This window comes from Thermobia domestica, chromosome 17, assembly GCF_964235325.1.
Source record: "Thermobia domestica chromosome 17, izTheDome1.hap1.1, whole genome shotgun sequence".
Lineage (NCBI taxonomy): Eukaryota > Metazoa > Arthropoda > Insecta > Zygentoma > Lepismatidae > Thermobia > Thermobia domestica.
In genome coordinates, this window is record NC_137470.1 from 74,869,562 (window position 1) to 74,895,200 (window position 25,639).

The 25,639-nt window shown below is 37.8% G+C and overlaps 1 protein-coding gene across 1 annotated transcript in view; it reads right to left on the reverse strand.

Annotated features, from left to right (window-relative positions):
- The window catches only part of LOC145674543 (uncharacterized), a 153,233-nt gene that overhangs the window by 114,257 nt on the left and 13,337 nt on the right, over nucleotides 1-25,639 (reverse strand). The window contains exon 2 of the mRNA XM_081744710.1: nucleotides 9,589-9,675. The gene's annotated coding sequence lies outside the window, so the exon portion shown is untranslated. The remainder of the gene's footprint in view (nucleotides 1-9,588; nucleotides 9,676-25,639) is intronic.

The window sequence follows — 25,639 nt, forward strand, 5'->3', positions numbered from 1 at the left end:
CCCTTCAAATCTATTTACATGTGATGGACTGCGCTGCATCAAGCACTGTTATCTTCGTCATGTATCTGCTTTATTTAATTTATCCACATATTTGTTATTTGTATGCATCATTCATTATTGCATTTTCGGGAGGGTTCAGGGTTCTTTCTTCATTTAAAGAGTCGGTTCTCTGTATTGGAAAAAGAATCAGGGGAGGAAGGGGGAATTTATACTTTATGAATGGACAACATTTTAAGAAATATATACAAAACATGCCGCTTCCGACGCAGTACTGAAGCATTTCTTTTAGGCCCTTTTTAGACGTTATGATAAATCATCAAGGGTAGAGATAAATTTCAGAAATCATCGTGTCTAAATTAGTTTATCTCATGATATCTGTCTTGCATATGATACGATGCGATAAGATGGGCATGTTCAACTTATCGCATGCAAGCCAGGTATAGCCCCCCGTAGAGAAACAAAGGAATGAATAGGTCACCGCTTCCAACCCTTCTTGGCTGCCAGCTTCTTGGAAGGAAAGCGGGAAATATCTGGTTAAAAACAGGTTTTGTTAAGAATTTGTTTATACCTGTCGTCCAGTGGTTTGTTCTGTTGACAAAAAGGAAAGAAATATCTTTTCCCCAGTTTCTGTTCATGAAATTGCGAGGAACCTTCCAAACTACGAAAGCTACAACAAATTAACCGGTTCAATTTGGTTTGCTTTGATATCTCAAGTTTAACCTCGGCTGAAGCAAAGGTAGATCCATAGTTTAAAATGAGATAAAACCGACTAGCACCGGGAATTGAAACCTGGACCACATACATCAGAAGCGGCGTGTCCTAGGTGCATTTCGCCAGCCCCCCCACCTTGGAGTTTCGAAACAAAACCTATGACAATCGTTTGTGCTACGTTTGTGCCGGAATGTACCGCAAAAATTTTCGTTTGTACCACTTCCGGTACGAAGTTATAAGGGTTTTAAAGTGGGGGGCTGGGGAAACGGCAGCCCCCCCACCTTGGAATTTCGAAACGAAACCTATGGCAATCGTTTGTGCTACGTTTGTGCCGGAATGTACCGCAAAAATTTTCGTTTGTACCACTTCCGGTACGAAGTTATAAGGGTTTTAAAGTGGGGGGGCTGGGGAAACGGCAGCCCCCCCACCTAGGAATTTCAAAACAAAACCTATGCCAATCGTTTGTGCCGGAATGTACCGCAAAAATTTTCGTTTGTACCACTTCCGGTACGAAGTTATAAGGGTTTTAAAGTGGGGGGGCTGGAGAAACGGCAGCCTCCAAACTTGGAATTTCGAAACAAAACCTATGCCAATCGTTTGTGCTACGTTTGTGCCGGAATGTACCGCAAAAATTTTCGTTTGTACCACTTCCGGTACGAAGTTATAAGGGTTTCAAAGTGGGGGGGGGCTGGAGAAACGGAAGCCTCCAACCTTGGAATTTCGAAACAAAACCTATGGCAATCGTTTGTGCTACGTTTGTGCCGGAATGCACCGTAAACATTTTCGTTTGTACCACTTCCGGTACGAAGTTATAAGGGTTTTAAAGTGGGGGACTGGAGAAACGGCAGCCTCAAAACTTGGAATTTCGAAACAAAAACTATGGCATTCTTTTGTGCTACGTTTGTGCCGGAATGTATCGCAAAAATTTTTGTCTGTACCACTTCCGGTACGAAGTTATAAGGGTTTTGAAGTGGGGGGCTAGGGAAACGGCAGCCTCCAACCTAGGAATTTCAAAACAAAACCTATGCCAATCGTTTGTGCTACGTTTGTGCCGGAATGTACCGCAAAAATTTCCGTTTGTACCACTTCCGGTACGAAGTTATAAGGGTTTTAAAGTGGGGGGGCTGGAGAAAGTGCAGCCTTCAAACTTGGAATTTCGAAACAAAACCTATGGCAATCGTTTGTGCTACGTTTGTGCCGGAATGTACCGCTAAATATTTCGTTTGTACCACTTCCGGTACGAATTTATAAGGGTTTCAAAGTGGGAGGGCTGGAGAAACGGAAGCCTCCAACCTTGGAATTTCGAAACAAAAGCTTTGCCAATTGTTTGTGCTACGTTTGTGCCGGAATGTACCGCAAAAATTTTCGTTTGTACCACTTCCGGTACGGAGTTATAAGGGTTTTAAAGTGGGGGACTGGAGAAACGGCAGCCTCCAAACTTGGAATTTCGAAACAAAACCTATGGCAATCGTTTGTGCTACGTTTGTGCCGGAATGCACCGTAAACATTTTCGTTTGTACCACTTCCGGTACGAAGTTATAAGGGTTTTAAAGTTGGGGAGGGGGCTGGAGAAACGGCAGCCTCCAAACTTGGAATTTCGAAACAAAAACTATGGCATTCTTTTGTGCTACGTTTGTGCCGGAGTGTATCGCAAAAAGTTTTGTCTGTACCACTTCCGGTACGAAGTTATAAGGGTTTTGAAGTGGGGGGCTAGGGAAACGGCAGCCTCCAACCTAGGAATTTCAAAACAAAACCTATGCCAATCGTTTGTGCTACGTTTGTGCCGGAATGTACCGCAAAAATTTTCGTTTGTACCACTTCCGGTACGAAGTTATAAGGGTTTTAAAGTGGGGGGGCTGGAGAAAGTGCAGCCTTCAAACTTGGAATTTCGAAACAAAACCTATGGCAATCGTTTGTGCTACGTTTGTGCCGGAATGTACCGCTAAATATTTCGTTTGTACCACTTCCGGTACGAATTTATAAGGGTTTCAAAGTGGGAGGGCTGGAGAAACGGAAGCCTCCAACCTTGGAATTTCGAAACAAAACCTTTGCCAATTGTTTGTGCTACGTTTGTGCCGGAATGTACCGCAAAAATTTTCGTTTGTACCACTTCCGGTACGAAGTTATAAGGGTTTTAAAGTGGGGGACTGGAGAAACGGCAACCCCTTACCTTGGAATTTCGAAACAAAACCTATTCCAATCGTTTGTGCTGGAATGTACCGCAAAAATTTTTGTTTGTACCACTTCCGGTACGAAGTTATAAGGGTTTCAAAGTGCGGGGGGCTGGGGAAACGGCAACCCCCTACCTTGGAATTTCGAAACAAAACCTATGCCAATCGTTTGTGCTACGTTTGTGCCGGAATTTACCGCAAAAAGTTTCGTTTGTACCACTTCCGGTACGAAGTTATAAGGGTTTTAATGTGGGGGGCTGGAGAAACGGCAGCCTCCAAACTTGGAATTTCGAAACAAAACCTATGGCAATCGTTTGTGCTACGTTTGTGCCGGAATGTACCGCAAAAATTTTCGTTTGTACCACTTCCGGTACGAAGTTATAATAGTTTTAAAGTGGGGGACAAACTTCAGAAACATCAAATTCAATACAAATAGAGATAGAAACATTGAGTTAGCGGGAATCGTTAGTGCACTTATAAGCACTAAGCACTAACGTTAGTGCTATCATATTTTGGGATTTATTCAAGATTATTGGTGGGGGGCCAACTTCAGAAATATCAAATTGTATGCAAATAAAGTTAGAAACATAGTGTTAACAGCAATCATTAGTGCATCATTAGTGCACTTAAACGCACTAAGCACTAACGTTAGCGCTACTATATTTTGAGATTTATTCAAAAAATTTGTTGGGGTGGTCAACTTCAGAAATATCAAATTCTATACAAATAGGGATAGAAACATGGGGTTAATGGCAAACGTTAGTGCATCGTTAGTGCACTTTAACGTACTAAGCACTATCGTTGGTGCTGCCATATTTTGGAATTCATTCAAGATTTTCGGTGGGATGGGCAACTTCAGTAATTTCAAATTCTATACAAATAGAGATAGGAACATAGAGTTAACGGCAATCGTTAGTGCATCGTTAGTGCACTTAAAATACTAAACATTGACGTTAGTGCTATAATATTTTGGGATTTATTCAAGATTTTAGATGGGGGCCAACTTCAGAAATATCAAATTCTATACAAATAGAGGTAGAAACATGCAGTTAAAGACAATCGTTATTGCATCGTTAGTGCACTTAAATGCACTAAGCATTAAGGTTAGCATTACCATATTTTGGGATTTATTCAAGATTTCTGGTGGGACCAACTTATGAAATATCAAATTTCATACAAACATTTAGTGCTTTCTAGAAGCACTAACGATACACTAATGAATGGCATTAATTTTTTGTTAATGCTTGAAGTTGACGCAAGTTCACCGTGCTCTCCAAAGATATTGTACCTGTAGCACCTACACTAATGAAGTACTAACGTTAGGGGTTGGTGCACTAAGAACCACTAACAATTGCACTAGAAGATATCATTAGTGCTTTTGAATATGGCGGAAATTTGATGCAATTAAAATTTCCCAATAAATGTCTTATAGGAGTTTAGTGACATGTAATTGTCCATAACTACACTAATATTGAAGGACAAACGAAACTGTTAGTGTTTTCTAGAAGCACTAACGATGCACTAACGATTGCACTAGAATAGATCATTAGTACTCTTGTATTTGACGGAAATTTGACGCAATGAAAAATTTCCCATAAATTTATTATGTGTTTCGTTACATGTAATTGGCAATAAGTAAACTAATATTGAAGTTCTAACTAAATTGTTAGTGTTTTCCAGAAGCACTACCAATGCACTAACGAATGGCACTAAGTTTTACTTAGTGCTTGAAGTGGGGGCGCTAAGTTCACTCTGGCCTCAAAAGGTATTTTAATTGTAGCACATTTACTAATGAAGCACTAACCTTAGGTGTAGATGCGCTAAGAAGCACTAACAATGCACTAATGATCGCTCTAGAAGAGATCATTAGTGATTTTGAATTTGGCGGAAATTTGATTCAATGAAAAATTTGCCTAAATTTCTTGTGAGTCTCGTGATATGTAATTGGCCATAACTACACTAATAGTGAAGCACTAACGAAATCGTTAGTGCTTTATAGAAGCACTAACGAATTGGACTATTTTTTCCGTTAGTGCTTAAAGTGTCGGTGCGAAATTCACGCTGACTTCTCCATAGTTTCTTTTTTTACTTGTAACACCTACACTAATGAAGCACTAACGTTAAATGTTTGTGCTCTAAGAAGCAATTACGATGCACTAACAATTGCACTAACAGAGGTAATTAGTGCTTTTGAATGAGATGGGAATTTGATACAATGAATACTTCCCCATGTGTTTCTTATGGGAGTTTTGAGACTTATAATTGGCCATTTCTACACTAATGGTGAAACACTAACGAAACTACTTGTATCTTCTAGAAGTACTAACAATGCACTAACGTATAAAACTAATTTTTCCGTTAGTGCTTGTAGTGGGGGCTAAGTTCACGATAAATTCGAAAGTTTTCTTTCCTTGTAATATTAGTGCTTCCTAGTGCACCAACACCTAAGTTTCGTGCTTCATTAGTGTAGGTGCTACAAGTAAGAAACCTTTGCGGGCCAGCGTGAACTTGGTTCCCACTTCAAGCAGTAACGAAAAATAAGTCCATTCGTTAATGTATCGTTAGCGCTTCTGCAAAACACTCATAGTTCCGTTAATGCTTAACTATTGATGTAGATATGGCCAATTATATGCCACAAAAATCCCATAAGAGATTCATGTGGAATTTTTCATTGCGTCAAATTTCCGCCAAAATCAAAAGCACTAATGACCTCTTCTACTGAAATCGTTAGTGTTTCTTAGTGCATTAACACCTAACGTTAGTTCTTCATTAATGTAGGTCCTACAAGTAAAAAAACCTTTGGAAGCTTTCATGAACTTGGCGCCCCACTTCAACCAATAACGAAAAAATTAGAGCTGTTTTCGTTAGTGCTTCACTATTAGTGTAGTTATGGCCAGTTACATCTCAGGAAACTCACATAAGAAATTTAAGGGGAGTTTTTCACTGTGTCAAATTTCTGCCAAATTAAAAAGCACTAATGATCATTTCCAGTACAATCCTTAGTGCATCGTTAGTGCTTCTTCGTGCACCAACCCCTAACGTTAGTGCTTAATTAGTGTAGGTGCTACAAGTAAAATATCTTTGGTGGTCAGCGTGAATTTACGCCCTCTTCAAGCACTAACAAAGTAACTAGTGCATTCGTTACTGATTCCTGAAAATACTGACACTTTGTATGGAATTTGATATTTCTGAAGTTGCCCCCCACCAAAAATTTTGAATAAATTTCAAAATGTGGTAACACTAACGTTAGTGCTTAGTGCATTTAAGTGCACTAATCACGCTCTAACGATTGCCGTTAACTCCATGTTTCTATCTCTATTTGTATAAAATTTGATATTTTTGAAGTTGGCCCCCCACCAAACATCTTGAATAAATCCCAAAATATGATAGCACTAATGTTAGTGCTTATTGCGTTTAAGTGCACTAACAATGCACTAACGATTACCGTCAACCCCATGTTTCTACCTCTATTTATATAGAATTTAATATTTCTGAAGTTGGCCCCCCCACCGAAAATCTTGAATAATCCCAAAATATGGTAGCACTTACGGTAGTGCTTAGTGTATTTAAGTGCACTAACGATGCGCTAAGTTTAGTGAAAATCTGTCTGCATAAAGATGGGTGGAGGGCTAACTTCATATGAAGTAGGTCCCAAACCAAAATCTTCAATATCTCGTAAACGCTGATAGCACTAACGTTAGTTCTAAAAGCACTAACGTGTACTAACGATGCATTAACGATGTGCAACGTTTGGTGTGATTTGGGAGAGGTGGGGGGCCAACTTCAGGCACATAATTTTTTTTTGCGGTACATTCCGGTAAAAACGTACCACAAACGATTGACATAGTCTTATCTCGAAATTCCAAGATGGGGGGTTCTGGAAACGGCAGCCCCCTAGTTAAAACTGTCATACTTTTGTACTGGAAGTGATACATACAAAAATGTTTGCGATACATTCCGACACAAATGTTGTTAAACGATTTGCACAGGTCTCGTTTCGAAATTCCGAGGGGGCATCAAAACGGCAGCTCCGTAGCTTGAAACTCTCTTATCTTTGTACCGGAAGTGGTACAGAAAAGAGTTTAGCGAAACGTTCCTGTTCAAAAGTAGTGCAAAGAGAGAGCATAGGTTTCATTTCGAAATTACTGGGTGCGGGGCTGCCGTTACCACAGCCCCTCTTGAAAACTCATATAACTTCGTACCGGAAGTGGTACAACCAAAAATTTTTGCGGTACATTCCGGCACAAACGTAGCACAAACAATTAGCATAGTTTTTGTTTCGAAATTCCAAGGTTGCAGGCTTCTGTTTCTGCAGCCCCTCCACTTCAAAACCCTTATAACTTGGTACCGGAAGTGGTACAAACGAAAATTTTTGCGCTACATTCCGGCACAAACGTAGCACAAACGATTGCCATAGGTTTTGTTTTGAAATTCCTAGGTGGCGGCTGCCGTTTCCCCAGCCCGCCACTTCAAAACCCTTATAACTGCGTACCGGAAGTGGTACAAACAAAAATTTTTGCGGTACATTCCGGCACAAACGTAGCACAAACGATTGGCATACCTTTTGTTTCGAAATTCCAAGGTTGGAGGCTTCCGTTTCTCCAGCCCCCCCACTTTGAAACCCTTATAACTTCGTACCGGAAGTGGTACAAACGAAAATTTTTGCGGTACATTCCGGCACAAACGTAGCACAAACGATTGTCATAGGTTTTGTTTCGAAATTCCAAGTTTGGAGGCTGCCGTTTCTCCAGCCCCCCCCCCCCACTTTAAAACCCTTATAACTTCGTACCGGAAGTGGTACAAACGAAAATTTTTGCGGTACATTCCGGCACAAACGTAGCACAAACGATTGGCATAGGTTTTGTTTTGAAATTCCAAGGTGGGGGGCTGCCGTTTCCCCAGCCCCCCCACTTTAAAACCCTTATAACTTCGTACCGGAAGTGGTACAAACGAAAATTTTTGCGGTACATTCCGGCACAAACGTAGCACAAACGATTGTCATAGGTTTTGTTTCGAAATTCCAAGTTTGGAGGCTGCCGTTTCTCCAGCCCCCCCACTTTAAAACCCTTATAACTTCGTACCGGAAGTGGTACAAACGAAAATTTTTGCGGTACATTCCGGCACAAACGATTGGCATAGGTTTTGTTTTGAAATTCCAAGGTGGGGGGGCTGCCGTTTCCCCAGCCCCCCCACTTTAAAACCCTTATAACTTCGTACCGGAAGTGGTACAAACGAAAATTTTTGCGGTACATTCCGGCACAAACGTAGCACAAACGATTGCCATAGGTTTCGTTTCGAAAATCCAAGGTGGGGGGCTGCCGTTTCCCCAGCCCCCCCACTTTAAAACTATTATAACTTCGTACCGGAAGTGGTACAAAAGAAAATTTTTGCGGTACATTCCGGCACAAACGTAGCACAAACGATTGGCATAGGTTTTTTTTCGAAACTCCAAGGTGGGGGGGCTGGCGAAATGCACCTGCGCGTCCTTGATTGAAACCCTTTTCATGTCTTCGAAACAAGTCATTATAACCGACCAGAGATGGCCAACACATCAACCATAGTCTCTACTAGCCTACCGGCAATCGTGAGAGGTAGCCCGCGGTGGCCTGTGTCACACTATCTGTATCAATCAGTCTCGATGGACTGATTTCTAGTTTCTCATAATAAATGAACGTTTCTGAGAAAATAAAAATGAATTAATTAGGTTTTTAAAAAATATTTAATTAATCTTAACTTTATTGTTCGTATTTACTTCTTTACTGTCCATCACGTCCTCATTATTAATATATATTTTGATTAGTAGATCACTAGAGATTTCAGAAATGAGAAGTAGCCCTCAAACCTAAGAAAGCCTAGCCACCCCTGTTGTAAACCTATTCAATATTGTTTTATTTTCAGTTCTTACTCTGGTTTGCGAATCAAGCGCTTTAGTGCTTATCTCATGTTATTATAATCAATTTCGAATTCCAAAATTGTATATAGATACTTTATAATTAAAATTTCGAATTTTGAATTTATTCTATAGTTATTTCATACTTACTTTACTTCTATATAAATGTATCTTAATTTAAAATATCGTATTAAAATATTTGAACTAAAAATCACCCCGTTAACCATTATGTTAGTCGAGTTAATCTTTTCCCTAGAACTTCTAAGATTATATGTAATAACATTATATATATACAATGATTAAATGTGCGCATACAATAAATTAGAAATTTTATAATGTAAAATTCAATTAAATAGCAAAGTACTTGTAATTATAAACCCAGCATTATATCCATCTGCCATTTCATCCTCTGTCAAGATGTCCACTGGCCACTTCCTCCATTAGTTTGGTCTGAAATATTTCCTGCTCTTTTGACCACTCTCAATAATATGTTCTGTTATTTTCTGTGTAAATGATAAGAAGTGACCTAGAAGAGGCCCTGATACTGTATGGTATGGTGAAATTAAGGAGCACTGAGGAATGATTTGAAAGAGGGTTACCCAAGAGGGAATGTTCTGGAGAAATGCTGAAAGATCTTTATCAAACATAGGATTGACTGACAACGCTTGCAAATAATAGTTATCATGATTTTATATAATATTTTTGATTCCCCAGATAATACAGGTAATTCAAATTAAACAGAGTTGATAGATTAATTTTCCATCTAGTATAAAATAACTTATGAATAAAAATCTATTGCCATTGCTTATAACCTACCTAATTTGCAAATATGTTACAGTACAGTGTTTTCTAGACGATCCCCCCCTAAAGTTGTAGAATTCCTCCAAAGATTTTTGAAAATACCTGCAACAAAAGTTAAAAAGTCATGAATATCTTCTAGAGTGTTAGATTCTCCTCAAAATTAACAAAATTAGACAAAACACTGCTGATGGTTATTTTACAACTTTATCTCACAACGCTTGAAGAACTTTACATAGTTCATAGTTCATAGAAATGAATAGTCATAGTTCATTTCTATGCTAAAAGTTAATGTTCTAATTTGCAGTTATTCATTGAGAACCTAATACTGCAAAATTCTAAACTTCGGAAATGAAAAATCAAGCAAAATGTTTTGTTTTAAATAGATTATATCTATATCTATCTACATTATAACTCACAGCATTATTAATCTAATTAATGCGCTTATCGTAGTTCCAGTACTCGGTTGCAGGGGCGTAAATAAGGGCCCCGCGGACCCTGCATTGTGGGGCCCCACCCCATCAGGGAGCTCAAAATTGTGAAGTGGGACTGTCTGCGGGAGAGCCCCAAGCTTTTAGTTACGCCACTGTTAGGTTGTGCCATTTGTTTGTATGGCTGGAGAAATCAAATTTATGTCAAGATAAATTTGACTTCCAGTCCTGGTTTCGGAGAGTCGCTTGAGTAATCAATCACATTGAAATTAAGATCAATGTACTAAATACTATGAGGTCAATTCGGAAAAGGACTGCCGTTTGATATCAATGGCATACACTCGCAGATACAAAATGTTTATTATACACGTGGGAAAAAATATCACATTACATTACTTTTCAACATATTCACCATTCAAATTGAGGCACTTGTCATAACGATTTATAAGGTTTGAATTTCTTCTTTTTTTTTAAAAAAAAAAAGTGACACAACGTTCTTTCACAGCGTGAAGCTTAGGGTTATTACCATATATATAGTGAATGACTTGTGTGTCTTATTCCGTAGCTCATTGGATCCGTACAAAATTCCCATTCCCGCGACCCGTGTTCGAGTCTTCGTTTTACTACTTTTTTATTTTTATTTTTTCATCAATCAGATAGGACTCCAGTAAAGAGGAAAATATTGTTACAGTAGAAGGTGTGATTCGATATTCTGCTAGTATTTATTTATATATTTATTGTCAAGCGAACAAAATGAAGTAGAATTTTACAAGCATAAAACTGTTCTAGATTTTACTATTAATAAAAACTATGAATAAGTTTACAGCTCAAAAATAAATTGAATGCTCTTCAATTGTAGTCCATAATTAGCTATGGTCAAGAAGATGGATTTAAGTTGTTTTGTGTGTGGTCAGCACATTGGCTTCCATCATCTTTAATTCTGGAACTAAATATAACTAATTTTATTTTTCGTTTAGAAATAAGTCACCTTTAGCTCTTAGCGAAACAAAGAGCATAGTGCAAAATGTCACTATGGCATTACATTTCGTTATATAAAGAAATGAAAAAAAAAATACATTTATACTTGAAAATGTCGAAAATAATTTGACAAGTATTATGAGCAATTGTATAATAGAATTAAGCAATGGTTTATAATGAAATAAACTGCAATTAAATGCAGGTTATATGAAGTTAGCCAAAATATTTGCCTCTATATGCTGAAATACAAATTTCTTGAATAGATAGGGAAACTTCACTTTAAAATATACACCATGAATTTAATTCTCGATAGAATCTGAAATATGTAAAGATCATGGGATCATTTATCATAGGATCATGGTTTATACCTCATTTTCTTCAGAGTAAAGCACCCTTTCCAACGGTACCACTCCTTAGTCCGTATTATATACCAGAAACTGGAAAATCGAAGGAAACCGGGAGATTTTACGATTTTTGGAAATTTTTGCGTCCCTCTGATCCGAGCCTGGGTTCACGTAGGGATATGATTTTTTTTTAAGAAAATACGAGTTATGCACACAATACGTATGCAAAATTTAAATTATATATATAATTTACTGCATCGTTACTATTTGGCCTAGAGTCGTGGTTCAAACGCCATTTTCTTCAGTATAACGAACCCTTTCCAACGGTACCAGTCACATATCCGTATCATACACCTAAACCGGAAAATTCGGGAAAACCCGGATTTTTATAAAAGAATTCCCCCCGAAACACTTCACCACTTTGGCCAGTGGCGGATCTAGCCCGGGGCGGGGGACCTAGATCCAGGATTCTCTGAGGGGGTGCACCAATAACTACCAGTACATTTGAATTAAATTTGAGTTTTTTAAAAGTACTTCAGGCATCTGTGATGTGAATGAGAAATTCCTTTGGAAATGCTAAGTGTCTGGTCTCGATGAATTCTTTTCCTTCGAGCTTCAGAAAATTGACTTAAACTATTTATTTTGCAAAACTCACTGCCAGCTTCTCACTTTAGGTAGTGTATATTTACAACGAAATGAAATGACATTTTTGAGTTTTAAGTCCCAGGTTATGCCGGCTAGGCTAAAGGAGACGGTGAGAATAAGAAATGAATGAAATGGTGGAATGAAGAAAGTGGGTGGAAACCTACGCACACGGTGTTTGTCCACCACAAAGTTCACTTGGCGAGAGCAGGGTTTGAACCCGGAACCCCATGCAGTAGAGGTGAACACTCTACCACTGAGCAACCGCGGCCGATATATTTACAACGAAGCGGGGGTGCACGTGCACCTTTGCATCCCCCTAAATCCAGCCCTGCCTAGGACCCCAGTTTTTTGAGCGAAAAAAATATTTATTATTTATATATGTTTGAAAGTTTATAGTAAAGTCATGATATACCTATCATAATCTGGGGTCTGGCTGGCTCCCCGATTTTTTACTTTCTACATCCAACACTGACTCTGGCCCGGCCCTGGATTCACGTAGGGATCTGAAAATTTCTTGAAAATACATGCTTACGTACACAATGCGTGTGCAAAATTTCAATATTGTATCTTAAAAACCAGGGAATGAAAGATTTTTTGAAAATCTGAATTTAGGCCACACACACACATGTAGCTAACCGGTTAGCATACTTGCCTTTGGCGTGGGAGACCCGGGTTCGATTCTCGGTGGGAGCTCATGTGGTTTGGATTCAACGTTAATCAGTAGGTCCACGTCTCACATAGCCTCGCTGCTGAACAAGACATAAAACTCAAAATCAACTCAACTCATATTATAAAAATTTACTGCGTCGTTACTAATAGGCCTAGAGTCATGGTTGAAACACTATTTTCTTTAATATAACAAGCCCTTTTCAACGGTCTGGCTCACATGTGCGTATCCTATACCTAAAGAGGAAAAATTGGAATTTTTTCTAAAAAAAAAAAAAAAAAATAGCCTTCTCGGAATAGTTGCGACCCTCAGGCTCGGGCCCGAGTACACATAGGGATTAAAAAAAAATTCAGAAATACTCAAAGGTACACACAATCCGTATGCAAGGTTTCAATTTGGTATGTTGGAAAGTAAAGGTTTGAAAAAGTTTTGAAATTTCCTTAAGGATAAGTCACTTCCCTCCGTCCCCACTTGGCGTCATCAAGTTGCCATCTGGTTCCAGAATGCATCTGGGGTGTCTTGACTTAACCAATAAAAAAGCCGGCCTAAATACCTGTTATAGAACCTAAATAAGCGGTCAAAGACAACACTTACGCCATATACCATGAATCCTAAAAGGTTTAACGGAAAGTTGTGTAGTTATGGATTTTTATATGAGGTATAATATATACATATATATATATATATATATATATATATATATATATATATATATATATATATATATATATATATATATATATATATTATGTGTGTGTGTGTGTGTGTTTAAATATTTGGGGCAAGAACGTATAGTTTATCTTTTAATTTAGTGTCTAAATAGGTAACACCGTTCTATATTTCTTTTCTTTTTTAAACAAACACAATTATATCATTGTCACGGACGTGATAACTGCAAAAGCCGCATAATCGTTCTTTTCCATTTCAAGCTCTTTATTTTACTACGGCGGGAACACAATACGAAGAAACAGGAATTGTCCTTTCACGAGTGACAGGTAGAAACGCGCGCACACACACACACCACAACCAAACATCGTGGCCCTGTTTTTTTCTGAAATAGTTCGCATAACCTCCGAAAGATGTCAGAATCTATTGACCTCTGCGAGAGATATCTCCGAGCGATATCGCCGTGTGTGAATAGAAAATATCTCTCTTGCATATGATAAAAAAATCTCTACCCCTGATGATTTATCATCAAATCTAAATGCCGCCATATCGGACATACCCCCTAACCTCTCAAGTTGTAAAGTGAGAAGGGACAGAAACATCCCAGACACTCAGGGTTCAGTTGACAATAATAAAACTATGAGTAAGTAAACATCTTGTGCAGAGGCACGTTTTGCTTATTTTTGAACATTTCTGTGAATTCAACAATACAACAGCGGAAATACTAACTGGTTTTATTACTCCAACCATCGCTTCAACTAAGGGATAATTCCCAACGGTCAGTGAGCCATCTAAATTTTCGTTCTTTTTCTGTTCCTCAGAGGAGAGAATAAGATTTCGCCAAGATGCTAAAGTCAAGATGCTAGATGCTAAATGGGAGTGAATTATGCTAGATCTAGCACCAAGATGCTAGATATGGCTTCACTGGCGGCCTTCGATATCTACAGAACTTTCTGCCAAAGCATACAAAGAAACAATAGCACAATAGTTTCGATAACATCTGTGTGGTCCTTCAGTAGGCTACACATCCGGTAAGAAGTTCATCCCAAAGAATAGTTTGGACTCCACCCATGGCCAAAACAAGACGCATAGCCGGCTTGTATAGATAATTGAATTCAAATATTCAATGAAATCTTTAAGTTTTACGTCCCACGGTAATGCCGGTTAGGCTAAAGGAAACGGTGATGATGAGAAATGAATGAAATGCTGGAATGAAGAAAGTGGGAGGAAACGGAAGAACCCTGAGAAAACCCACGAGCATGGTGTTTGTCCAACACAAATTCCACACGGCGCGATCTGAGATCGAACCAGGGACCCAAAGCACTGGGGGTGAACGCCCTACCACTGAGCCACCGCGCCCCCACAGTACTTCTTATGTAGCCCTATAAATGTAATAAACAACTAATTGCCATGTTTTTTTAATAAAAATATTCAATTAGAACTGGACAATGTACATAAAATTTGGAATCGACAGATGAAAACGGTACGTTTCTAGCACTTGTGGGTTCGAGATCTCATTGTTGAAAGGATTGGAGACAAACATATAAACTTTTCTGTGAGGAGAAACATATACGCGTAAATCTAGTATTTTAATATATAGATAATAATTGGAATAGTTTTATTTTCGAGTGCTATTTTTTAATATTCGCAATATTGAAATTTTTGAACTTACATTTTTTGCGTGTTTGAAAAGAAAAGATATATCATTACTAGTAAAATTAACCTAATACAAACATATTTATTTTTTCAATTTTTCCGGAAAATCGAAAAAAACTTTAAAAAAAAACAGGTTCAAAATTTCCGGAAATTTGACAACACTAGTTCAGACACACTTGTACTTTGCCCAGCATTAAACTCTGATCTTAGTTCCGACGCTGTTCGCCGCCTGTTCTGTTTTACCAGTCGGCCCAGCTTACGACGTTCGACATCTGTAATGAGGTGGGGGGCACCCAACCCCTCGACATTTGGACGTCTTTTCCCCTTGGTTGCGCCACTTGCTGAAGACAATCACCACAGCACTCCTCGAACACCTGACAAGTCCTACAATTTTCGCCGTGTTTCTGAGCGAGCACTTTCTTCAAAATAATATTAAAAATTATAGAAAAATTTTCGAGACATTCGAGCCGAGTCGAGATTTTTACCAGCTGTCTCGACTCGACTCGACTCGAAAATTCGAGTCGAAAAATATGTTTGTCTCGACTCGTCTCGAATTTTACAAAGTGTGTCTCGACTCGAATTCGAGTCGAGTCGAGTCGAGATTCGAGACATTGTAACAGTATGGATTGGCGTGAATTTTTAAACCAACCCTCGTATTATTCCAACATCAATTCTTGGAAATGAAATGCGACTAATCAACAGTTGAAGAAGAACAATGCTTAGGAATTTCTCACCCAAAAGGTACCTCACTTTTCCAGACAGTCTTACTTCCTCCCGTCAGTCCATATTAAGAAGAAAAATTTAGCTACCCTCGAAAGAAACGCCCACGCAGTGAACTCTCATGATGATGATAGATTTTTACGTGACAATGTAGGAATTACCAAAAATCGTCAGTTCCATAACTTATTGGAATAATCAGTGTTTTTAATGTGATTTCTATTAACCTATGAACCATTCATTATATATTATTAGCAATAGAATAAAGTCAAAGCTTAATGTTTTCTACGAACTATATTTTAGTTTAGTCAGTGTATTCTTGCGCTGTGAACTGGCAATAGTGCGCGCGAAAAAGCAGCAAGAGAGCGTCATCACCTACAAAGCAAGACAAACGCAAAAACACCAGCTCTCGAACATGGGAAACGCTGACATAAAGTGAAGCATTTAATATAGTTTACAAATCATGTGATCTCAAGTTCTTTTATAAGTTTCATGGAATATTTCTAATGGCATAACTACCAAAATTAGTAGTTTGTAAATCTGTTGTGTGAGGGATGCATTTTCATCGCATATTCATGGTCGACTTTTGAATGAACAAATGCAGAGAGAAGTGTCACTGTGAGCCGTACCATGAAAACATCAAATCACCCTATCTTCATATAGTGATGAAGTGAAGTGCCGGCAGTAAACCGCGTAACCACCAACCGATTCATTATTTTCGTTCGGTCGAAATTTCGCGTATTATTTCGTATAGTTGTCGGAACCGTCGTGCGCGGTTACGTGTCGTTTATCGTAGTGATTGGGCCATCTTTTCGTTTAAGTAGAATATTATTCATAATTTGCAAATGTTATTGTTTTTAAATCATATGTAATACGTACAGTGAAAGATAATATAGTGCTAATTTAAAATTCTTGTTATTATTCCGATAAATGAGAAGGTGCTAATTAAATGTGTTTAATGAGTCGTATTTTCTTTTAGCGCTTCAAATGTGCATAAGTTAAAGTGTATGCGGCATAAAGTGTTTATCAACAGGTAAGGTATTTCTAAGCAGTGGAGAACGAACATTTACTTTCGTCTCCCACTACTCATCTGGCGTAAATTATGCATTGCTGCCCCACTTGTATTCTTTTACAGGTATTAATTGGTATACCTTGAAGCTGACGCATCAGCGACGGTGGGTAAACGGCAAATGTCTCTAGTTAGTGCTACGCTGGGACCCGGACAAATCCGCCAAATGACAAATCCGCCAATTACCAAATCTGCCAATTACCAAATGCGCCAAACGCGAAAATGACCAAATGCGCCAATTGTGAAAATGGACAAATCTGCCAATTACCAAATCTGCCAATGACCAAATCTGCCAATTACCAAATCTGCCAATGACCAAATCTGCCAATTACCAAATCTGCCAAACGCGAAAATGACTAAATGCGCCAATGACGAGAATGGACAAATCTGCCAATTGACAAATCCGCCAATTACCAAATCTGCCAATTACCAAATCTGCCAAACGCGAAAATGACCAAATGCGCCAATCGTGAAAATGGACAAATCAGCCAATTGACAAATCTGCCAATTACCAAATCTGCCAATGACCAAATCTGCCAATGACCAAATCCGCCAATTACCAAATCTGCCAATTGACAAATCTGCCAAACGGAAAACACCGAACTATGTTTGTATTATCATCAAATAACTGGGTAGTCTAGTAAAAAGCATACAGAAAGAAAGTATTTATGAATATCAAGCAAGAAACTAAAAGTAATTAATAGAAAGCAATCAAATCAAATATTTGAGGATTTGAACGAGGTAACCATTTAAAATAACATTAACGTTTACTCAATATATGTAAAAAAAAAAGTTGGTTATTTTGTGAAGACCGGAGAGACATGATGTAAAAGTTCAATAAATTGTACATGCTCTAACGCAATGAGATAATTTGTTTGTTCTTATATTTTAATTTTGATGAATTTATAACTGTTAAAAATGAATGTTTTTGTTATTTGCTGGAGTGATTGCCCCCTTTCTACACTGAGGTTATATTTTTGGGTGCCCGACCTCTTGGACATTACACTATACTTGCTACAGTTGGCAATACTTCTTAAAATGACGTAGTTGCGAGAAATTTTTAAAACGATCGTTGTTTGTTTTCGTACTTTTGACACTTGACCAACAGTTTTTGGGAGTCGCGATTACTACATATTCTCCTAATTTCACGACTTTTAGCAGTATTGCCAACATTAACATTCATTATCACATCTCCTAAACCATGTAAAATATCAAATTGCTATTACGAGTTGTTTGCCATGACTCCATTTAGGTGTTGTTTGCCACGGTATTGTTCTCTCTAGCTTATCTTATACCACAATCGTGAAGACTTATACAAAATCGACTTATAAGCTAAGGGTTGCCAGATGAGCATATTATAATGATCAAATCTATTATATTATAAACAGAATGCATACAATACGAATTGTCCCAAGCACGTTATTGGGTTACTACGCTATCGGCTGTTAACGCCACAGTTAAATTTATTCAAGGTGAGTTCAAGCACTCAATATAATAATTTGTTTGCTTAGAAACTCTCCAAGTGCATTTTCAAAATTGATATTGCCTACAATTTGTTTGTGTTCGACTATGTAGCCAACGTTAAATCTAGGCATATCATCAGGACTAACAATAAGGAGGGTATAGGAATCCAGATAAATGGGGACCCAAACCTTCCAGAGGGGGCGCGATACGCGATATATATATATATATATATATATATATATATATATATATATATATATATATATATATATATATATATATATATATATATATACGTATATATTTCATATCCTTTCTAGAGATCAAATTAAAATTAGATTTAAAAATCTGGATTTAGCGATCTTTTAAACACCTTTGGTGAAAGGAGAAAAATTTAGTCTATTGGTAATACAAAAATTTAGTGACTTAGCCTATGTATAGTTACTGGGGTATTTTCAAGTCCACACAAAGAGCTCCCTAGTGGATGAGCGGTTAGCGTAGGGACCCAGGTTCTATTCTTGGCGGGAGCTTATTTGGTTCGGATTCCACGTTAAATTGTAGGTCCACGTCTCATATAGAATCGATGCTGAACGGGACGATAAGACTGAAAATCAAATCTGTCCCACAGAGATTATTAAAATACAAGGGTCGGCAATCCCTCCATAGCATTTCTGAAACAAGATGGAATGTACACGAATTGGAGTGGATTTGAGTTAAGCATCCCATTCAGCAGAAGACTATGAGCCTTGGGCCTACAACTTAACATAGTTTCCGATACACATGAGTTTTTGCCGGTAATCGAACCTGGGTCCCCCATACCAAAGGCGCGTACGCTATCAACATAGCCACAAGGGAGCCCTGTGTACGATTTAAGACTATAAAACCTATGGCAGAAGAAACGGGTAGGTTACATTTCTCTAAGTTACAACCATTAATTCTTCCGGACGTTTGAAGATAAAATCTAGATCATATCAATGTAAGAAATTGAATCCCGCATTTGATACTGAACCACTCCGAGAAGAAATCAGAGAAGAACAATTTAAAATATTGGCTTTTTGATGTAATCGTACACGAGATCGTATCTCAGGTGGATTCTCGGTGTACAGAAATGAGATATATTTACTTGACTTTTCAAGCAATTCTCAGAGTAAACACTTTGGATGACAGTGTCACAATCAAGAAATTAATTACAATCTACTCTGATGACTTCAGTTGTAATTTTGTCAAAGAGAAACAAGTATATAAGTCAGTCTCTGTGCAGCTACTTTCTCGGATCTTCACAATAAAAATTATAAATTGATGTTATATTTGTGTTTCCTGAACTTCAGAATTTCCTCGCGCGAAGTGGATTTTGTGGTGGACAAACACAGTGTGTCTGAGGTTTCTCGGGGTTCTTCTTCCTCCCATTTTCTTCATTACACTATTTTTCATTCATTCTTATCATTACCATATCCTTTAGCTTACACGGCATAAGGGTAGGACGCATCGGCGCAAATCTGTCTTCAACATTCCCCCCCCCCCAATGAGTAAGACCGTTCTCATATATATATATATATCCTAACTATATATAAAACTACATGAGCTGACATAAATTATTGAGCACTTCCTGTAGTGCTACAATAATTAAATTTGGCATGATTGTAGCTTTCCGGAACTAACCCACAGGAAAATTGTCAAAAGTGAATATTTTTAATTTTTAGGGCGTCTAAAGAGGGGATGAAAAATTTCCCCATGTTATTTAAATGGACCTTTTTTTGAATTTATAATCTCATGTTTTAGGTACTTAGAATTGGAATAGAAACTTGAAATTCGGTATGGTTACACATTTTCGTTAGCACTACCTAAGTAAATCAGTACAAGTAAAAAATTCCGACCTTAGAGTGGTTTTATAGGGAACTGAAAAATCTTTCCCATGTTATTTATATAGGACACCTTTTACACCCTCAAATTATTGAGCACTTCCTGCAGGGCTACAATGATTAAATTTGACATGATTATAGCTTTTTGGGACAAACCCACAGGAAAATTGCCAAATATGAATATTTTTAATTTTTAGGGTGTCTAAAGAGGGGATGAAGAATTTCCCCATGTTATTTAAATGAGACTTTTTCTGGACCTATAATCTCATGTTTTAGGTACTTAGAATTGGAATAAAAACTTAAAATTCGGTATGCTTGTACGTTTTCGTTATCTTTACCTAAGTGAATCATCAGAAATGAAAATTTCTAACCGTAAAGTGGTTTCATGGGGAACTGAAAAATCTTTCCAATGTTATTTATATGGGACGTCTTCTGAGTGACGTATTCGCTCACGGCCAACTGTACGTCGCACTTGGACGTGTCCGATCAAGGGATTCATTTGTATTACTGGTTCAGTCTGAAAGAATAATTGAAGGAACCGCTTTTGTAAAGAATGTTGTATACCCACAACTTCTACGATAGTTCCTTTTAGTGAGTGATAGCTATGGAATTACCCAGGGAACAACACCATTGGACTTTCATTTCGGAGTATGATACATGTCTGCTGCAAAAATTCCTTTTCACTTATACTTGATGGTAACGTAATGGTCTACGCAAAAAGAAATCCCTTTAAGCTTCTTTATGGAGAATGCTTGGTGCCTGTCCAAATACAAATCATATTGAACTTCATTTTGACACTATGATACGAACCTTCCCAGACACAAATACCACTTACGTTCCAGTTTTTTTAGTATACGAAAGACATGACGAAGCAAAAGCTTTCAAGCAAAGGAGTATGCGTGTAGCAGGATACCACAGGGGTGGGGTGGAAATACTACAAAGTTACAAGAAAAGGAATCGACTTTTGTCTTACAAATATGCAAGAGTTATGGTCGAACAAAAATCCCAGATTTCTTTTTTGAAAATTATAAATAAGAAAAAAAAACTCTGAAAATGAGAATCCAACATCATCATTCATTATATAATAAGTCGATAAATTGTGGTTGACAAAACAAAGGTTGCTTTAACAAAATAAACTGTGAGTTATTAAGCAGAGTATTAAGGAGGAAAGGATGACAAATATGAGATCTGGGGATGTTGGGCCGATTTAAGGAAACATTAAGAATAAATGCACGAATATATGACATGCGAGGCAGTAGGCCGAGCAAATATGGGGGTCTGGGGGCGAAGCCCCCAGCTGGCCAAAGGCTAGTATATATATATATAAGCGATGTTCAAAATATTTATGAAGTTGAAAAACAATGCTGTGAAGGATCAGAGGAGCAGAATTGTCTTCAGTGGCGTATTTAGGAGGCTATCGGGCTCAAGTCCCCCCCCCCCCGAAATAAATTTGTTAGTTTTTCGCATTCCACGTACAACAATAATCCTTCTTACCATTTCTAAGAATGCAATTGACTTTCCATTTTCTTATGCTCTTTGTTCACAAATAATACTGTATTTGTCAAATTTCATTCCATGTAAGAACTGCGTCCTTTTGTTTTTTTCTTTCGTCCTTTCTACTTTTCTGTTTCTTTTTCTTGACGTTACTTTCTTTCATTTCGCCTATCATACTTTATCGACCGTTGTCAGTTGTGATTCAAGTGGGCCGTCGTCAGTAGCACCAAAAATAAGAGGAGTTGATAAGAGAAACTGGTGTTCCACACCAACATACGCGGATATCAACATGACAGGACTTTAGTTATTATAATAAAGGAAAAAATATATCGTTTAGTTATTTTTAAAAGAAGGAAATATTTGAATTAAAGAAAATCAAAACGGGGGAATAATTAGTCAAGGAAGTTAGGAAGGCCAAGAGGATGCTTCCTTTTTCTTGTATGAATAGAATAAAGGGTTAGATTCACTCATAAGTTTTTGTATCATATCATATATAGGATTTATCGGTCTGCAATTCTTGCCACTATAACTTCAATTTATGCATAAATTAAAATATATTTAATTCTCAAACTCAGATGGGCAATTGCACTCCCACTTCCTTCCTTGTGTTGGGCATAGCCCCTCGAAACAAAATACTAAGTACGCCTTATTCTAGAGAAGGGAGATGAAACTCATATTACGGTAGATGAATCTGATCAACTGTTGTGCAGTATATTATATATTAGGCGATGTAGGTGAAGTAGTTGTACATATCAGTATTACAAATCACTGCCGTGAACACATTCTGAAATCTGAATACACGCATATTTATAATTGGTATATTTCTAATTAGGCATCCACAAAGATCAACGTTAAAATTGTTTTATAATAATATAATAATATAAATGACTTCCCCAAAACTATGAAGAAAGAATATCAATTATGTATGACGCAACAATACTGTTTGAGCAAAATGATGATAATCTCAATAACACTACATGAATCGTTATAGAAATCTAACGCATGTCATATACTCTTTAGTTAACAGATGTAACCTTAAGATTATGGAGAAAAATATTCCAGCAATTGAATTCTTTTCTTTGCTTACGAAGCATCCTCTCTCAAAAGTAAAATTGGTACACGGAAATACGTAGGAACAAACCATGGTTCGATCTAGCAGAGAAGAGAAAACAGGCAAAATTATGTTGGCTAAAAAATCCGAATGAAATAACTACACAAAATTTCGTCGATATCAGGCGGGAAACTTCCAAACAAAGAAACGCGATTTTTTGAAAGCTAAAATTTAAGAACTTGAAAATAATAGTAAAAATAAAAACATTCGGGACATGTATAAAGGGATCAACGGATTTAAGGAAGGCTATCAACCTCGTGCTTATATATTAAAGAAAGCTGATGGAACAGTTTTCACTGATACAGATAGCATTTTAAATAGATGGAAAGATTTCTTTGACGATTTGCTTAACACCCAGTCAAAAACAAATGTGCGTGGAGAAAGGGAGATACTCACAGCAGAAAAGTATATTCCAGAACCCAACCGAATAGAAGTAGAAATCGCTATAAAGAAATTAAAGAAATACAAATCTCCTGGTGTAAACGAAATTCCGGCTGAGTTAATTTTAGCTGGAGGCGAAAAATTGTGGAACAAGATACACAAACTTATTCTCCTTATCTACAACAAGGAAGAATTGCCACAAGAGTGGAAAGAATCAATCATTGTTTCAATCCACAAGAAAGGCGACAAAACTGACTGTAATAATTATCGAGGCATCTCTCTTCTGTCAACATCCTATAAAATCCTTTCGAACCTGCTATTAGCAAGATTGACCCCATACGCAGATGAAATTATTGGAGATTATCAGTGTGGATTTAGAAGAAATCGATCAACTATCGATCAAATATTTACCATTCGCCAAATACTCGAAAAGAAGTGGGAATACAGTAGCCCGGCACATCAACTATTTATTGATTTTAGAAAGACTTACGACTCGGTTAGGAGAGAAACATTGTATAACGTTCTTACAGAATTTGGAATGCCGGAAAAGCTAATTAGATCAATTAAAGCATGTTTAAATAAATCCCAAAATAAAGTCCGGGTAGGAAAATTTTTGGCCACGAGCTTTCACGTCGAGAATGGCCTGAAACAAGGAGATGCGTTGTCGCCATTATTATTCAACTTTGTCCTGGAATACGCTACAAGGAAAATCAAAGATAGCAACCAGGGCCTAGAGCTGAACGGTGTTCACCAGGTTATGCGTGCGCTTATGATGTAAATTTAATAGATGGTAGGAGAACAATAGAAAGAAATGCAGAGATCTTATTAAACGCTTGCAGGGAAAAGGGTTTAGAAGTAAATGCAGAGAAAACTAAATACATGAAAGTGCGTCGGGACCGTAATACGGGAAATTATGAATGCGTTAAAATATTAAATAATACTTTTGATAGACGAAAATCCTATTCACGAAGAAATTAAATGTCGACTAAAAACAGGAAATTCGTGTTATTATTCAGTTCAAAATCTCTTGTCGTCGCGAATTCTGTTGAGGAATGGTCGCTTATTCTGAGGGAAGAACATAGACGTAAAGTATCTGAGAACAAAATGCTCAGACGAATATTCGGACCCAAGAGGAATGGGAATGGGAAATGGCGGAAACTTCATAACGAGGAACTACGTAAATTATACTGCTTATCAAACATAGTTAGGGTCATCAAGTCTAAGAGGCTTAGGTGGGCAGGACATATAGCCAGGATGGAAGAAAGTAGGAACGCTTTCAAAATGTTAGCGGTAAGACAAATCGGAAAACGACTATTAGGAAGACCTAGGCGCAGATGGGAAGACAATATTAAGATGGATCTCGTAAAAATAGGAATACAAAGTAGAAACTGGATCCAGTTGGTTAAGGATAGAAGTCAGTGGAGAGCTTTTGTGAACGCGGCATTGAACCTCCGGGTTCCATAGGCTACAAAGGTAGTTAGCTTACGAAGCATGAGCAGATGCCTAGGCTGATACTACAAATAGATTAAATACGCATTTACTGAAAAGATGAGTTCTACTGACATTGGATAGTCTATACTCTTCCCGTGCTAGGGCCTAGGGGAGAGGAGGAGATAAGAGTTCATATTAGGTTACGTCACACACAGTTGCACGCCTTCATTTTCATTAAAAATGGAAAAGCCAAGAGAAACAAACTTCATTTCACTTTCCTTTGTGGCAGTCGGACACAAATCATCACACTTATCTGCAAAAAACACTTTTCAAATCGGATTATTGGGAGAGTCTCTAGTTCATATGTTGGGGGGACATGTCTCCCCATTTCCCCGGAATTTGTGCCCGTGCCTACAGCTGAGACAACTTTCCAGCATGAGGAGAGAGGCATATCCTCCTCTGGCATTTATTGTAATTTGTGCCCAACTAGCGGAAGTGGAATTAATACATATTGATGAGACTATTAAACGCACTACAGCACGAAGTTCAGTTTGAAATACTACAGAATACGATTCTTTTTTAAAAAATGGAAAAGCCAAGAGAAATCAATTTCATCTTACATTCCTTTGTGGAAGTCAGACACAAATCATCACACTTTCCCAAAAAGCACTTTTTGTCAGATTATTAGGGGGGACAGTCCCCCTCAGTTCCAAGATTGGAGGGGACACGTCCCCCTCATCCCCCCTGAGATTTGCGCCAGTGGTAGGGTGTAATTGAAGTTGAAAACAGAAAGTTATACAACAGGAGATAATATTAAAACTCCGTTAGAAGAGAAAATGCAATTATATCAATTTATTAAGTTATTGTGATATTAATGATGTTCTGTGTTCATTTGTTTTGAGTTTAATGTCTCTTGTTTTGTTTAATGTCTCTTGTTTGATGTTTGTTTTGAGTCTCTTTCAACAGCGACTCTAATGAGACCTCTCTCGTCCCAAAGGCGAGAACATTTACCACTTGTTCCAGAGGATCAAAAACAGAGGTGCCTGGCAACCCTTCCTCTTACTCTAGATGTGTGTAAATTTTCACGATAATAAGATATGATAAGATCGGAATTCAAATATTTCGTGGCAAACAACTCGAAAATCGAGTCGTGGCA